This window comes from Xiphophorus couchianus, chromosome 9, assembly GCF_001444195.1.
Source record: "Xiphophorus couchianus chromosome 9, X_couchianus-1.0, whole genome shotgun sequence".
Classification (NCBI taxonomy): Eukaryota; Metazoa; Chordata; class Actinopteri; order Cyprinodontiformes; family Poeciliidae; genus Xiphophorus; species Xiphophorus couchianus.
This window is the reverse complement of record NC_040236.1, coordinates 25438966-25456506: the sequence shown is the minus strand read 5'-3', so window position 1 is coordinate 25456506 and position 17541 is coordinate 25438966. Positions and strand designations below refer to the sequence as shown.

The 17541-nt window shown below is 38.7% G+C and overlaps 1 long non-coding RNA gene across 1 annotated transcript; it reads left to right on the top strand.

Moving 5' to 3' along the window:
• Positions 1 to 6: 6 nt before the first annotated feature.
• On the top strand, positions 7 to 12314 carry LOC114150415 (uncharacterized). Its single transcript, XR_003596744.1, has 2 exons — positions 7 to 6486; positions 6567 to 12314. It is a non-coding gene; the product is annotated as an uncharacterized LOC114150415 (long non-coding RNA).
• Positions 12315 to 17541: the final 5227 nt, after the last annotated feature.

Here is a 17541-nt window from a genome sequence, read left to right as displayed (position 1 = left end):
TTTTCTGGTCATTTCTGAGTGTTTTGTCATTTGGATTTTTCCATATGGAAATAATGAATTATCTTTTCTAGGTCGTGTTTTATTAGTTCATTCTTTTGTGTGAACGCTCTTCAGGAAGCGGCCCATTCCGCCACAGTGATTCCTGTAGGGACTGGGTCTTGGGGGACTTCACAGAGCGCAGAATGATCGCCTCCTCACTGCCGTATCCTGACTTTAGGTGATCGGTCAATACTTGCATGTGAAACTAATCTTATCCACCAGTGTTTACTACCACTACCACCACAAAGTTGCGTTCAACAATATTCTTCCTATTGTTCCAAACTTTGCAACCTTTTTGCTACATTTAGTACAGAAACAAATCGATGTAGGCCAGAAGCACTCAGGATTTGTAAATATCGGCCAGAAAACTGTAGTGCACTTCTACTTTTTTAATAACAGCAATCTGTCTAAATAACAACTGAGTAATGACTATTAATAAAAACAAAATACATTCAACAGCTGTTGAAGAAGTACTTAAATATGTCTTGAGGATTAAACACTTAGGCTAATTCTACGTTGTACCTTTGCCATATGAACCAGGAATAGGAAAGTTATTTCTGCTAATTAAAGAAGACCAAGTATTGCTTTCTAAACAAAATTTGACGGATTTGAAAAAATTGATATTCTTGTTTTTGCAAGTCTTTTTCTGTCTACTGGTAGGAGTGTGTTCATTCGCATGCGAGCCCACAGCACTCAACGTGTGTGAGTGCCGGTGACAGAATAGAAACGCACGCCTTCGTCCAGCTTTTGTAAACTTTGGCGTTGGTATTTTTGAAGGTTTGAAGCTGAGAAGCAGTGTGGCTTGAAGCGCCTTCAATGCGTCAACTGTGAGCCAAGCTTGAGAGAGAACTGAAAGTAAAGCAGCGACCTCATACAGCAGTAGGTCATGATAGGAGTCACTTACTCTCCTCATCACCTTATCAGCCCAGGTCCATTTTTTCAGCATTCAGTCTCCCAATATTTACAAACCTCTTCTTCTCTCACCACTCCCTGGTTCCTCCCATAAAATCCTGTTTCTTTCCCGTTTATACCTTGCCGACTTTCGTTTTTTATCCCTTTGTTTTTTGCTCTGCTTTGGCTCCTTCTGTTCTCCATGGTTTTTGTTGAAAGTGTTTGGTCTTTGTTTTTTTCTTTTTTGACTAAATCTACAAAATCTACTCAGTGCCTCTGCCCCCTGCATTTGGGTCCTCCTTCATGACATTATTTTATCGTAAACCAGTTTTTGATGAAAGAAGACGGCAATGGACAGCAGCCATCAATCGTAGGATTGGCAGCCCTCATTTTGGCAGCCCCCCAGCATAGATTTACAGCAAACATTTTTTACAAGGTAAAAATATGAGCATTCATGCACGTCACAAGTAAGTAATATTACTAAAATGCAATTAAGTATTCCACTATGGAGAAGGTCTTTGTGTATTAGTAACCACTGAGAGGATGTCCCTCCATCATGTAGCCTAGCATGTAGAAAAAAACTGGTAACCATCCAGACTTTTCTACTGTTTTATGTTTGCTCCAATGTAAGGGGAAACGCTTTTTACAATATAGTGGAATAAATCATGTGTCATGGCAGGCTTTTACTATTACTAACCAAAACAGAAATGGAGAACTTGGGTGTACTCACCAGTTCAGAGCTGGCATTTGAAGTGGTAACTGGAAAGGTGCTGCTTCTGTTGTTTCTGATGTTAAAATGAGCATTCTTGTTTTGGCAGCTCTCCAACCTTCTGTCAGCCTCTCAGCATGCAATGAGCAGACTCAGTGCTGTATTTGTCCTCCTCAAACGTCGCTGTGGCAGTGAAAGTTGATCTTGACCTCTTTCCAGGCACCAGCTTTGGGCACAGGCCCAGGTTCTGGCAGAGAGCCGCTCTGCTGTTTGCAAGGCTAATGTTCTTGGTCTCAATCCCCTCGTAACTTTGAGAAGTCGAGAAGTTTGATGGCTCAGTTCCATTTCTGAAAAAGTGTTTAAAAAGAATGATGTCAGCCTCTTGTCAGATTAATATTTCTGTTTTTATCTCTTTTTCTGTGCTCCACTCATACATTCTGTTGGCACAGGATGAAGGTTAGCCATCGACCAATGACAATATAGAAATTACTGTGGGCACTTTTTGCAAAGAATGCCAGCACTTATCATGACATAATCTCTGTCCACTTGAAAATTGATAAAATGAATACTTTCTAAAGTTCTTCATTTATAAAAACAAATTGCTATTCAGAGTCCTTTAAACACTGGGAAAGTAAGAATTTATGTTTCCTGCATGTGTTTCCTTGACGACTAGTCCATGGTGTACTATGTACTAGTTATTATCATCAATCATTGATGATTTGCGATGATAGCATTTGACATGATGTCATGTTTATTCCATATTTCATAAGTGGTCAATGTTTTTGTCACGTAGAGCACTTTGAACTGTCTTGTTGCCGAAATGTATTATGCAAAATAAACCTGACTTATTGTACCTTCAACTACTGTTGGTAAAGTTTGCAGGTTTTCATCTAAAAGTCAATCAGACGTTGGAAACATTACGTCAGCTACTTGTGATTCACTAGTGCAACAATAAGGAAGGCAGAGAAGTCGATCAAGACCAAGAAACTGGAAGCTGATTGGAGCCTCTCAGTCATTAAATCTAGCAGCTGACTGACCGGCACTGATTTCTAAGATGGCAGAAACAACACCTTGTTCCTGGACGGAGAAGTGTGGATTAAAGAGCTTCAAGTATGTGTGGTTAATTAACCATCTTTAAAGCAACCATTGTTATAATTATGTTGAATTTTTTTAAGTACAGATAAAAAATAATAGCTGTGGTTTATTTTGGACTTCAACAAGTTTGAAGTTTGAAAATCTGGTTCAATCAACTAGTGACCTCTGTATGTTTCAGTCTGTGATGCTGGAGTTGTGTTTTTTTTCTTTATCTTTGTGGAAGCACTCTAGGAGTACAGACCCATTGAATAAATGACAATATTATTGAAAAACCCTTCAATTTTAGGATTTTTATCACTAAGTGAAGCATTAAATAGATTAATTACACAGATGGATGTATGAAAAAGAACCTTTTGAAAAAGGTTATTTTCCAAAAGTACTTTTAATCTTACATATGACTCTCTTTGGCACTCATTCTAAATTCCTAAATATTACATTTGTAATACACCACAGAATGGAGAACTGGTAACTATGGCTAATGCTAATGCTTGCCACAGACATATATGTACTTTTATATGTGTATTTATGTTTTTATCTGTCACATTGAAGGGTTTTACTTATGTTCAGTATGGCTGCAGAAAAAGCATAGCGCTATAGCGATAGCATGGCTAGACTACATGGTTCTGTATAGGCTGCAGGGTTCTGGATAATCTGATCACAAAATCTACACAGACGCTGGCCAGATTTTATTTTTAATTATCAACTAAAAGTCAGACTGTGATCTGCAAAACAACTGCAAATCAATCCTCCAATGATTCATCAGGATGGACAATGAAACAGACTGATGACTGGTCCAAATGAAGCAGCATTAGCCCTCAATGTGTGCATCATGACTTCAAGTGTCTTGTAGCAAAGTCGGAACAGGTTCAGTCCTGGATAAAACACACAGTTAGGTTCACTACTATGTTTCTGCACTTTTTGGAGTGGTTTTGTGTACAGCACAGGCTTAGGTTCTGAAGACAATCAATATCCTATTCAGTTCCAGCATAGAGATGGAAACCAGCTGTCCTCTGCAGGCCTGCGTGGATAAGCAGGAATAGACAACAGACGGATGGATGGACTGTTTGATCCTCGTGGCTCCTGGATCATTAGTCATATTCTGGGTCAAACATGTAAGTTTGAATCCCTGCATCAGGTAACCTTTGAAATGCAGCCTTTAGGTAAATTCTGCAAATGAAATGTAGGCTATTCTTTTTCTGTGCTCAACAATACATCATGAGAATAGCAGGTGTTCTGTTGATGTAAAAGACCTACTGAAAAATATGCAATAATAACAAGAACAAATTGTGAACACTGTGTGATATTTCAATATGCTGCAGCCCCCAAGCAGAAGCCAAGTATTTGTGTTAGAGAGAGAGAGAGTATTGTTATGTTGCTTTGGGTTTTGAGTTTGTCATTGGTGAGATTTGCTGCCTGGATACAGCTGAACCAATGACAGACTTCCTGAGTTTCCTTGGCAACACTATCAACTTTTACTGTGAATGAGGTATGATGTTACAAAGATAGAAAACATGCTAAGTACAAACACTGAACATCCAGTTCCTTCCTTTGTGTCTCTGTTGTTGTTTGGCCTGGAAGATGTTTGAAAGAAGAGCAGCGAGAGATGGAGCATGTTCCTGAAACCTCAGCAATTCAACATGAATCACCCGCTTTTAAAAATGCTTGACCTTAAAATGACTGTTTGAATGTTTAAAGCTGGCCTGTTGGCACAGTGTGAGAACTTTGTGACATGCTTTAGCGTTGCCTAATCCCACTGCGGTCTCTTATTGAGCACCCTGCATGGTAGACGGGAAGGAAGCAGGAAGCAGCTGTCAGCAGAACAGAGACTTATCACAACTGGTCACATCTGTTGAGTAAAAACGGCAATAAAATCAACAATTTATGTGCTGCCTTAGATAGACACTGACGAAAAAGCGAGCACACACAATCTAAATAGACACAGCAGAGTGTCTGGATCAAAAGGTCTAATCGGGAAGTTTCATTTTGCCCATTAGCCAAACCATTTCCACTAATCTGGTCCAGACTGGAGCTGTATCACTTAAAACGAGTGAACTTAGATCAAATCCAGTACAAATCCAGTACTTAAAGCAATTTCAATTTCAAATTATGCCAGTATGAAATGGGACTTCTGACTACAGTATTATTTATGATCTCTGTGTGAGGACAAACAGAACATGTTTTTTGAAAGAGAAGGTGGCTGTAAGGATGATATAACTTAAGGGGTTACTCAATTTGTAGTGTAGGCACAACAAGAAAGAGCTTTTGTATTTCAATTATGGAACAAGTTAAACGAGGAGTTAAACCAAAGTCCAAATTCAATGACAATAAATGCTATCTACATTTTCACAAGATATAGAGATATGGGTGAGAGATAGCACTAATGTGTATATGTAAATTGAGGCTAACGCATATGAATGTGTGTGGATATGGATGTATATATTTAAACATATGTAAACCCAGATAAAATGGAAAATTAATTAACCTATGTGTTTTTCTATTTTTTTAATATCTGATTGAATAATGCAGGTCCATCTGAATGAGTTTGTGTTGTAGGAGTTCATAAGTTTCTTACTTCTTCCTACTCCTGTTAAGATTATTGTGGTACAAAAAAACAGTTTATTGTATTCCTTGATCCTGTGCGTAATTTTATACTTTCTGGAGGGGAAGCCATGGCTGCCAAATAAAGATTTACCTTTGATTCTGCTTTTTCGTCTTTTAACCCACTGATTATTTAACAAGAACTCAGTTTGTATTTACTCAGTTCCTCACCTTCACATGCATCTGTCAAGTAAGAGCCCCAGCCAGGCCTCATGCTCACTTCATCACTGCTACACACTCCATTGGAGGATAGTGGAGAAAAAGAGCTTCAGGCTTCCCCAGCTGATCATGCTTTATGTTCAGAAAGTAAAGCCAACAGTTAGAGATGTATGGAAGACGTCAGTCTATGGGCCAAGTTAATGCTCTCATTGATTTGTTTCAGTTTCTGCTGTAGTAAATACTGTAGATCATATTCATTAGAAGTTCTAACGACTTAACATAAATTTAACATATTTAACATATTTAAACAATTTTACACTGTTTATTTTTTTTACTGAAAACTTGTTGTGCTGTTTACTTCTAGCTTATCTGAGCTTCTGTGCGGATTTTGTTCTTAATGGATGCTGGCAACCTTGAGTTAGACAATAACATTCTCATCTTGGCTTTATTTTGAAATATTATTCTGGGATGTAAACAAAAGATTGAATGAGTAATTCTTTATCAACCTTCATATGATCATGTACCACAAACACTGTGTTTGAGGAGGTGATCCACCACATTAAGTTAATTATTATCTATCTGTCCTGGTGTGTCACTGCTCAATTTGATGTTTGCTGCTGAACTATAATGGATTAGCACTACCCTTCAGCTAAATATGAATGCAAGAAAATGTAGCATTGAGGTTTTTAACGTTGGAGAGCGCAGCGCGTTTGCTGAACCTGAATCTGCTTCTTTGAAGGGAGAGTTTGGGGATGTAGACAGATGGCAACACTTTCCTGCTGTAAGGAACCATGGCAGACTGCAGAGCACTGCTGCTCTCTGCTTGACAAGACTGAGCAGGCATACTCTATACTGTATGTGTGTGTGCGGGGGTGTGTGAGGAGCTCTGAGTGAATGTAGGTGAAAGGGCTTTGCTGTCAAAGCCAGGCAATGCAGAGCCCAGCAGAGCAGAGTGGAGCGGTGGAGAGGCGGATCGATGTGGGAGGAAGGAGGAGGTGAGACACTGAAGCCATTTGATTAACTCTTGAAACAATGGCGGCAGTTTTGTGTTCTGTCTCATGCGACTGTCTTTCAGTGTCGCGTCTTCATGGCCTTGCAGGGAAGTTGGGAGAGAAGAGGAGCGGCTGGGGTCAGCTCAGACTCAAACCGACTGGCCATCCCACCTGAGTCTGTCCAAACAGGAAATGTGTGTATTTTAGTGGGGCTATATTGTTCAGTTATTATTATGAGTGGATGTCTTCAATAGATGTAAATACTAAGGACTAATGATGCAAGGAAATCTGGTCAACTACTTGCTTCCACTTTATTGCTATGGAAATCTTAGGTTTTATGGAGTCAACTATCATCACACGTACAGACTATTGTTCTTTCTGATTATGCATCTTGTGGTTTAAGTAGAATTCTTTTCCACATGTTCTGGACCAGCCATGTGTGCAAGAAGAAAAATTATCAGTAGTTTGTTTTCTCCTTGCTTCAGGCTGTAGTTATCCTCACACAAACGCATCATAGAAAGAGAGTAGAAGCTGATTGCTGAGCCATCAGCTTATGGCTCAGCAAGGCCTAGTTCAAGTACAGAGGTCTTCTTCAAAACTGCAACAGAGAGGTGGAGAGTTATGGAGGAACTAAATAACTAGGCTTTAGAAATGTCACTATGAAAGCTGTCCTTCCATAGTGCCGTCCTGCTGTTGGAGCTTTTTATAAACTGTAGAGCACTTATTACTTTAGACCAACATTTAGTTTTATACTTTTAATATCAGAGCAAGACCTAAGGAAACTCCTAATTTACAAATGTAGAATAAACTTATAAAGTATAATCTACTTAACAACCCTGAACAAGAATCAAGCATGGAGAACCAATATTTAGTTTTATATTGTACAAATCTAGAACTCAACCCAGAACAATGGAACCAACACTTGGTTTTGTATTTACTAACAGAATCAAACATGGAGAACCAACATTTTGTTTTATCAGAACAAGAATCCAGATAAACCCCTACTAGCTTATGAATTATGGACTACTATGTTTTATTCTTATTAAACATGGGGAACCAATATGTAGTTTTATACTTTTACCTTTTTTGTCTTTCTTTTGGTTTTGTTGTTTTGTTTCTATTTCCTTCCAATTCATGTAAAGCACGGTGGATTCCCTTGTTGCAGAAAATGTGCTACATAAATAACATAACCTTACCTATGGGCCTCCCCAAAGTTATTTATGCCTCCTTCAGATACAAACATCAGATAGTGGAAGCAGACTAGTTGAAGGATTATATCAATATTGCTGTCTGAAGGCATTTCTGCACAGAATACGGCAACAGACATCTGACCAATCACACAGCGGAGCTCCAGCAGGTCCTGGTGTGGAGAAGGGGAGGCAGTTTTCATCTGCATCATTACACATAATGTTCATTTTTCTTTTTAAATCGTCCTGATTTATTATCAATCTTTACATAATCAGAACTACTGCTTTCTCTCCTTATTTATATGTACAAAAACCTTATAAGCCTCCACATATTTCAGTTTGTTGTTCCTTTCTCTTTACCCACGTCTTATCTTCTGCATCCACATGCAGATGATGCACTGGTGCATATTTCTGTTTCCACTGGAGATCTCAGGTCCGTTTGCAACATGTATTTGTGGTAGCAACTGACGGATCCTAGGTCCTGTTTCAGCAACAGAACAGACACAAAACCGAAACACTTGTGGTTAACACAAAACATTTGAGGCTGAACATGTGTTCCAACTTGACACTGGTTCCTCCGAAGACATTCGGGGCATGTTGGCAATCAAGGAAACAGCTTGACTAACCTCCGTTTTGAAAAATTACTTTTAAAGAATCATGATGGGTCTCCTGGCATGCAGGGATGTTAAATGTGCAAACGCTCTGTGTTTGTGGTGCTCGGCTTCAAGAAGGATACACACACTACAGTCAGACAAAATGACACAATGTACCTTGTTCTTCTGGGCTTGTGTAAAGTAAACGCTGTCAGAGAAAACAAAAAAGATCAAATCAACATAATTCATCTGCATCACAGCTGCAGAAAGACAGACTTCCTTAAGTAACCCAAATACTTTCCTAAGACAGCTTTAGAAAAGTCTTTGGTTATATAACACAAAGCTGTTTGGGCAGCAGGAGATGTTCACTGTTCACCAGGGAGAGATCTCCTTCCTGTGCTTAACAAGACTGAGCTATAAAAAGACAAAGATTCAGCCTGTCGGTGTGTATGTTTGTGTGGGAACCTACATGAGCTGCCTGCAGGCACAAACCGGGAAGGACAATCAACATTTCCAGGCAACCGAGAGCTGGTAGGGCGAAGGTGTGAGCGAGGTGCAGCCAAGAGACGGCAGAAAAATGAATCAGGGTACATGTGAGCGCTTCGCTAGGTGAGATAATGAAGTGCTGCGAGAGGGGTGGGGGCGGGGGCGCAGAGGAGTAAGGTTGAGGTCACTTCAGGCCAAACTGTCCTCAAGGGACCAACAGATTACACCAGAGCAGCTAAACAAAGCCGGCAAACAGGAAGATCAAAGGATCACAAAATCCTTCTTTCCAAGTAAACATTTTCCCACAAACACTGCAGAGCTGGAACACTGCAGACATTAGAGTAAGGGTGTGTGCTCATCATTTCCTTAAACATACAACAATATGCAGCAGGTGCTGTATTTTAGTAATCTACTTTAACCAAACTCTAGTTTGTTTGGAGAAGTGTGGTCTTGGGTCGTTGAAAGGAACTTTAGGGCAGTTCAAATTCAGATGTGAACGCCAAACAGACTGGAGACCATTCCAAAGGCAGGAGGTGGATTACAACGCAGGGCATTCTGGGTAGATACAACCCAAACTAACATGTGAATCTAACGCTAGTGGGAGAAATGACCCGTGACCTTTTACCAGAGACACATCAATGTGATCTGGTGACACGTTGTGTTCAGTTACCTGCTTTCCAACAAACTCACAGAAACTTTCGACCTTCGACTGGAATTGTGCTGGTAGTTTTGGACCCAGCGACGATCGTGCTGCGACGCTCCGATGGAGGGGCGGTTATGCTGCTTGTGTTGCATGAAGTGGTAAACTGCCTGCACAGTTTTTTTTATATTAATCTCCCAGGCAACTACAAGGATATGAATTAACATTTAATGCATTAATCATGAAGAGGAAAACAAGACTGAAGTCACACCTGACTGCAAGATGCAGGAATAGAAAAACTATGAAAAAAAGAAAAGTGTGACTTATCGTCTGGAAAACAGTTTATAATTTTTAGATAATGTGACGATAAGTCACATCATGCACGTTTACTCAAGAGTTGATCCAGCTGAATGTGTCATGGTTTTGTCAAGATGTCTGACCCACATGCACAAATGCTTTGAGAACAATACGATTTTAAAGGTTCGTTGAAAAGACAGTGATTCATGTCAGATTCTTGATCCAGGATGATGGAGAGATGGACCGCGGGTTCACTGGAGATAATAATCATTCTTGGAGTAGAGATCTTACGATGAGGCTGAAGTTGCCGGGGAGTAAAGGAGGAGAACAGAATCCAGGGTGATTGCTCTGAGTCTTGGTTAGAGAAAGAAGATGTTGATGTTTCTTGGGACTAGGTTGGTGCTGGAACTTTGGAAGATAAAACAGTTGCACAAGGATGGTTGTTACCAAGACGTTCAGGCTGCTAGTCATGGAGATGAGGATCCAGGATTATGATGACTAAAGGATTTTCGTAACCAGGGGTTTGTTCAGAGAATCACAATTGGAGTCAGATGAGAGAAACTCAGGAGCTCAGGGAAATCCAGTAAGGTTCCTAAAAGAACACAAGTTTTAAGTAAGGGGCATAAGAAGATCTGCAAAAGACACTAGGGGTAGTGATGTATGTTCTTTGTCAAGGCTTCAGAGCGCTTGTTGAGTGACCTAGGAGGATTTTCAAGGCTTGTGTTGATGGAGGTTGTGACGTTTGAAGCCTTGGAAGTGGACCGTACAAGGTGAATGATTCAGGAACTGGTTCGTCAGTTTGCTTGCGGATCGATTTAAATGGCACCAAAACGCTGCTGTTTCACCGTCACATTTTCTTGTTTTATGATTTTATTGTGTGCATGAGAAACAACTGAAAAATAGTGCTGAATGCTATTATTTTTATGAGAATAACAATTTAAATGATGTTCTGAGTCTCATTTGTAAGAACCTTCTTGCCATCTTGTTTGACTCTTGTTGCCTAACTCCAATCTTTGAGTTAGGTTGGAGTTAGAAACATCAACTTTGAGGCAGTTAGTGTTTCTAACTCAGGTTCTGTTGGACAGAAGGGTTTTTTTTATCTGTCACAAACTCTTTGTTGTAAGTAACAGAAAATGACGATTATTGTGACTTAGCAAAAGTTCATTACTAAGGTTTTTGAAGAGAGTGGAAAACATCTCTGCAAAATAGGGAGGCTCTCCATCTTCAATGGCTGGATGGGAATGGTAGGTATTTGAAATATAGCTGATCTTGAATAGCATTTTCTCAGCAGCTTGTGTGTGACAGATGGAGCACTAGTGGTGTGTGGAGTTCGGGGGTTGGGTTGATACAGTGTGCCAAAGTGGTCAGAGAAAGTGATTCCCCTAAGTGCATGTCCCAATAAAACACAGGGCGTATCTGAGACTCGACTGGATTAGACTGTTAAATAAAAGCATGGGGCAATGAGGAGAGATGGACAGCTGGGTGGGGCAGGAGAGCTGAAGCCAACAAGACTCTGAAAACATGCAGAGTAATACTGAAAAGAAGGAGACAAAGGGAGTACGAATGAAAGACACATACAGGCTAAAGGTCTCAGATGATTGACTACTGCTTAATTCCGTTGCTGCATTTGATGTGGTTAAATTCAAACTCAAAAATACTGTATTTATCCCAAAGGGAAATTAAATGTTGCTGTAACATACAGATATACATACAGATGTACTACAAGACTGCTGAAGCTGAAAATGAATACGGCTTGCACACCAGTGTGAAAAAAGAAATATTAGGATGTTGCATAAAACAACAAGCAATGTACAAGTGAAAAAGAAATGCCTCCATAAATGATCAACTGTCCTATTTTTTTCCCTCTTTCTTTCTCTTTGCTTTGGTGGTGGGAGAACCAAGTTGGACCAGAATTCAGGTCGGACCAGAAGGAAAGTCCGTACTTACTGACACCAGAAAAATGTTGTCCTTTAATCTAATTTTCTTCAGACTGAGACATTCTTCTTTAAAATGCTGTCAAAGACTCATATTTTCTGAAACAAAAAAAAAAAAAAAGAATTCAAAATAGTTAAAAGCACAAACTGTTGTAAATGTAAAAAAAGTTTGAGTAAAAGTGCAAAACTGCAGCTAACAAAGCTTTGTGCTTTGGGAAAAGTGTTTCTCCTTCGGCCTTCAGGCAGCCTGCTGCTGTTCAGCGCTGACCTGCAGCAGCGGCTTTGTTACTCAGAACGTTTTTTATTTGGTCTCCAAGGAAACTCTTTCGTCTGTAATTGATTTGATCTATTTGCTGAAATTGCTGCTGCTGTAGAAATAATAGATGATGTTATGTGTGCCATAAATATGAATAAAACAAACCGTCTTTTTGTGGAGCTGGTATTTGGATGTTGGAGATTTCATAAAAAGAAAGAACTACAGTAACATGTTAGAAGTATTTTGGATCCATGCATTGGAGAAACTACCAACTCCTTTGTTGTATTATTGTGTGCGTGTTTAAAGATGAGAGCTCATTTTGACCTTTTGTCTCCTCAGACTCTTACATGTTTCAGTTGTTTTTATTTGCAAACCTTTCTGGATACAAAAAGATGCAATCATCAAGCATTCTGTACCATAAAGTAATTTTTCATATAATCTTAGTGCTGTGAGAAAATATGTTTATGTGGCTCTAATAATCTATTAGCTTATTCAGTGAAAAATCAACTTCACTTCAACTGGAAAAGAGGACCTAACATTAGCTTCTATGCTCCTCAACTCTTGAGAAAACTTGAGATATGCAGACAGACTGAAAACATGATGTAATGTCTTTCATATGGAGGTGGACAGATTGATCCAAAATATGAATAATATTGGTACCAAGTACAGGTTTCTGCTTCAGTTTCAGATCCCCTCTTGAACATTTACTTACATTTTTCTGTTGTAGTTTCTCAACTCTACCTCAAAAACATTGTTTTGATTAGCTGTCAAATGAGCACTTTTTGCACTGCTTTAATTTACAAAACATACACACAAATTTGTTTTGGTTCACTATTGTGTCTGTTTATTATGTAATGAAATACATTACTAAAGTATTTTGTAGAAACCTATCAGTTTTGTCCAAATTCTGTCCAACATTTTAGCAAAATAATTCAAAGGAAAACCACAAAAACACCCGAAGGTCACAGTTATGATTTATCGAACTAAAAACATCAAAAATATCAGTATTGTCACTCTACTCTACACTCTACTAGTGTAAATCCTAAACTTTCTATAATAATACTAGAAACAAATTTGACTGAAAAATAATTTATATTAAAACCATTTACAGCACATCACTTTATGCATGTGTTATGCACACACACAGCCTTATGTTAGTCAAATACAGGTGACGAGGAAAAACAGAAGCGTTATAATTCCATGGTTCCATTCCGGAGCAAATGCTGAATGAATGCAGGTTGTATATTTGAGGCAGAAGAGTTCTGGAGAGTAACGATGGATAAAAAGGCAGAAGCAGAGCAGGAGGGAGAAACAGTTGAGAAAAAACTCAGAGAGAGAAAGAAAAATGGCGGTAAAGCCAAAACACAAGTGTTTCTGACTCGTAGAGTGAGAAGTGCGGGTGTGTGTTTGTGTGTGTGTGTAGCACTCAGAGTCTAGGGAGTTGCTGCTGAATGATCAGTGCATTTATTTATAGATCTAAAAGAACAGACATAAAACACTCTTGTTAGAGTATAACACTCTATTCCTTCACTGTTTTCTAGCCCAGGATTCTCATTATGAGCTAGTGACAATTCTTTGAAGTTGTTATTGGTGATCTTATCTAGATGTCATAACTTCTCCAACATTATCTTCATGTTGAAAACGATTTGAAGCTTTAATCTGATGGAAATCACCAAGAATAAAAACCTTCTACCTAATACACTTCTGTTCTCTTTTATTGTCAATAAATGTTGAGTTCAGTCAGAAGTTTTTGCCTATTTAGAAAGAAGCTTGGGTCTCCTGGGTCTAGTGTTCACTCAATAATGCACATTAAAGCAGTGCCAAGTTCTTCTAATCTCCTTTCAGCTGCTGTGAGAGAACTGCACCAGGAATAGGTTTGTTCAGGTCGCAGAGTCTCTGCTGTTCCCATTTGACTTTTTACAAACAAAATATAAGGAAATGAAGAAAAGATTCAAAACCTTCACACAGAGCCGTTTCCTTTGTGATCTTGACAAGTCTGAAATTTGCTTTAATTATTTTCCTGATCTGAACAGTAGATTACTGAAGTGAGTCAAATAGAGACTGAATTGTGAAGCATGTATCATGTTGGGAGAGAAAAGAAAAAGATTTTCATTTCCTGTATGTTATATATAGCAGATAATGATGTCAGATGAACATCTGAAAAACCCAGCGTTAAATTCACACCCATCACTTCTCCAGTCTCATCAGCAGCTCATGCTGAAACTCTGCATAAATACTCCAGGGCTTTTACCAAGTGTCGGTGTTGCTACACTAATTAGAGTCTCTGTGTGTGATAGGTTTGGCATTCGCCTTAAAAATGTGTTTGATTTTGCTGCTTTTCAAACTGAAATGAATGTATTAATGCAATTTATATTTTAGCCTGATTTCATAACACCATGCACAGCAATGTTTTTCTGTTTTACTTGGGACACATCAGAAAGCTAGAAAACTGTTTGGTCTAAATAATCCCACTGAATGTTTTGCTCAGTGATGCCTGGACTAGACTTGTGTAATGCTTTTCCAACTTAGCTCCATATGAGCAAGTAAATTATGGATTACCTGTAATAAAATCTTTTGAAAGCTCAGTTTTAACCAGTTACATCCAGTCACTATCTGACCTGGGGAATCAACAATCACATAAACAGGTCCTGTCTGGCAACATGAAGTAGGATGAAAGATCTCAAGAAGCAACACACCGTGTTCTGATATGAAGAAATTCAGGAGGTCGTTAACATTTATGCATGTGGAAAGTGACCACAGTACGAAAAACCCAGAACGACATCTAAAGCACCTGCACCAGAAGTTTACATACACCCAATAAAGACATGTGCAGCTTTTATTAATCACTGTCTGAAGTTAAATCAGACCAAACCCCGGTTGCTTTTGGTTGGATAAAATTGTCAAAATTATTTCAATTTGCAAAATGCCACAAAAATGAGGAAAATATGTCAGAGATGTTTAATAATGTCTTTGTAGTGTTCTCATCAAGGGTGTAACAACTCTGACTAAACACCTAGTTAAACCACAGCAAACGATGAGAGGGAGACGTGAAGTAAGGTCGACCATTTACTGTTGACTTGCTCGTTCACATGCTGCGGTGAAAATGAACACAAAACAATAAAAGCAGCACAGTCTTCAAAATGAGAAGTTGACATACAGATTTATTACACTGGGTTACAAAATATTTTTTGGAACTTGTCTATGTTTTTTCAATTGAATTAGGACTATTTTGCACCGTTGAATCCAAAAATGACATCCATTTTTCTCAATCAGGTCAGGTTTTTATTTTAATTTAATTTAGAGAACTGTGACTATAATAATAATAATAATAATAATAATAATAATAATAATGGAGGAAGTGGATTGCGGTCTAAGAGAGAAATTCAAATGATTAATTAAAATCATTTGCACAAAACTGTAATCTTAAATTCTAGGTGACAACCAAGAAACATTTATTCAGTCAAGAATTCAAAAAATTCAAGAGCATTGAGGAAAAATGAATCAAAACTATGAGTTCCCAATGGAGATAGCAGCACAAATTATCTATAAAGCAAGAGGCATTATGAATAAAATGATGCCCACTGACAACAATTTAATTAAAAAAATTGAAGAGCTAACCCCGCGTGTTTGAGATGATTGTCTGATTTAAAAACAAACAACCACACCAGGCTATTCTTCAGACTCTGGGCTATCGGCCCATAGGTTTTCCCCCGAAAAATGCATTTTTAAAGATTTTTATGGAAGTGGAAAAGAACCGGTATTCCCGAAAATTAAGCCCAGAGACAGGCCACTGCCTGTGGCCTCAATCTGCAGCAGAATACCGGTATGTCTCCCCCTCCTGGAAGTCCAAATTTTTATTTTATGCCAGGCTTCTGGGAGTTATATCAGTGTGATCAGGGCAATATTTGGGGATGGATGAATGCACTCATGTATGTCTCTGACCAAGAGAAAAGGCATTTTTAAACCCTGCCCTACACCACACCAGGGGAGTTTGACAGTAAGGGGGGCGAACAGCAGACACGTTTGAAACTTTGGAGGCTGACGGCAGCGATGGGGATTTAAGCCCACAGGACTGCAGCACTACAGGACATATAGGGTTAGGGTAAAGGTAGGTGTTAGAGATTTTCACTCTGGGGTGTCCGAACTTGCCACAATTGGTTCCGGTCCATATTGGTACCCCTACAGGTGGTGCACACTCGCTCGAGATCTGTGAACTATCCTGGGCCACGGGATGCTACCTTTATGGAAGGTGCATGGTGTTTGCGCCTGTTCCTAGGAACATCCTCTTGATTTGTATGTGCTGTGTAAAGTGCATGGAATATGGCTGGCATATGAGTGTTGGTACTCTGCTTGAGTTGGACTCAAGTAGTGGGGGAAGAAGAGAGACAAGGGGCCAAAACAGGAAGGGGGAATAGTTAGGTTTAGAGTAAAGCGTAGGAGAAGGGTTAAAAGTGGCGGAGTGGGCGTGTGTGTGTGTGTGGGTGGGGGCGGGGTGTCAGAGAGGAGAGGGAGAGATGGGGTGGTGGTGGTTAGGATTAGGGCTACATGAGGGGATGGTTAGGGTGAGATTTTGGAGAGGGGAATGGTTAGGATTAGTGTAAAGTGTAGGTAAAGGGTTAAAGTGGTTCTGTGTGGTGAGGGGGATTTCAGGGGGTGGGGGGGTGGGTACGTATATATTCACAAGAAAGGCAAAAAATGTGAGTGCTACTAAATAAGCTTTATTTAAATGAACATTCCTAAATCACACCATTTTGTATTTTTTTTATATTTAAGACGCATAACATTTTTAAATTGAGTCTTACATGAAATACAATTTTTTATAAACAAACATGTTTAAACATGTTATTTGAGATATTAAACTATATCAAATTTTATTAATATTAATATTTAAGATATAAAATGAATAACAGGATATATAAAATATAACAGTAAGTTTTATAAAACATGATATTTAACATGATATAGAAAAGTAGTTTATATATTTGACAATGACATGTTGTCCAATTATATTTAATTATTATCTTATGATATATTGCATAATTTCCGGTGATAATAAACCATGATTACAATGGTTTTAGTAATCTAATTTAATCATGTTAAATCAACATAAGAAAAATTAGTAGTTTCATTATTGTTGATAATTAAGTACATGGTTCTTTATTCAATTGTATAAATACAAGAAACATGACTGTCTTGTGTAATATTAATTTATTTTGTTTGTAGAAATTCTAATTCTTCACAATTCTCATTTTTTCAGTGCACTTCCAGACCAAAAAACACACATCCATAGTTCACAAAGTTCACCTGATTGAGCAAAACCAATGTGATTTTTGGGTTCAGCTCACCAACATGACCCTAAAACAGTTGAAAAAAACCCACACAATTTTTTGGCTGCTGACCAGTGTTACTATCTCTTTAAACACTAAAGATAATGATGTCATGGCTTTGGAAATGTCTGGTAGGTCAAAAGACATAATCAATGAATCAAAATTAAGGCATTAAAGTCCCGGACCTAGACAAAGTGTGAAAAACGCTCAAGGTGCATAGTTTTGCCATTTGTTTTCATCGTCCATTTTTCTGAAACTCTAAGATGGAAAAAGAGGGAATATACTGTAGTAGCCTGAAACTCTGCAGTCTAAAAGTAGTGCAGGTGGAGAGAAGCAGT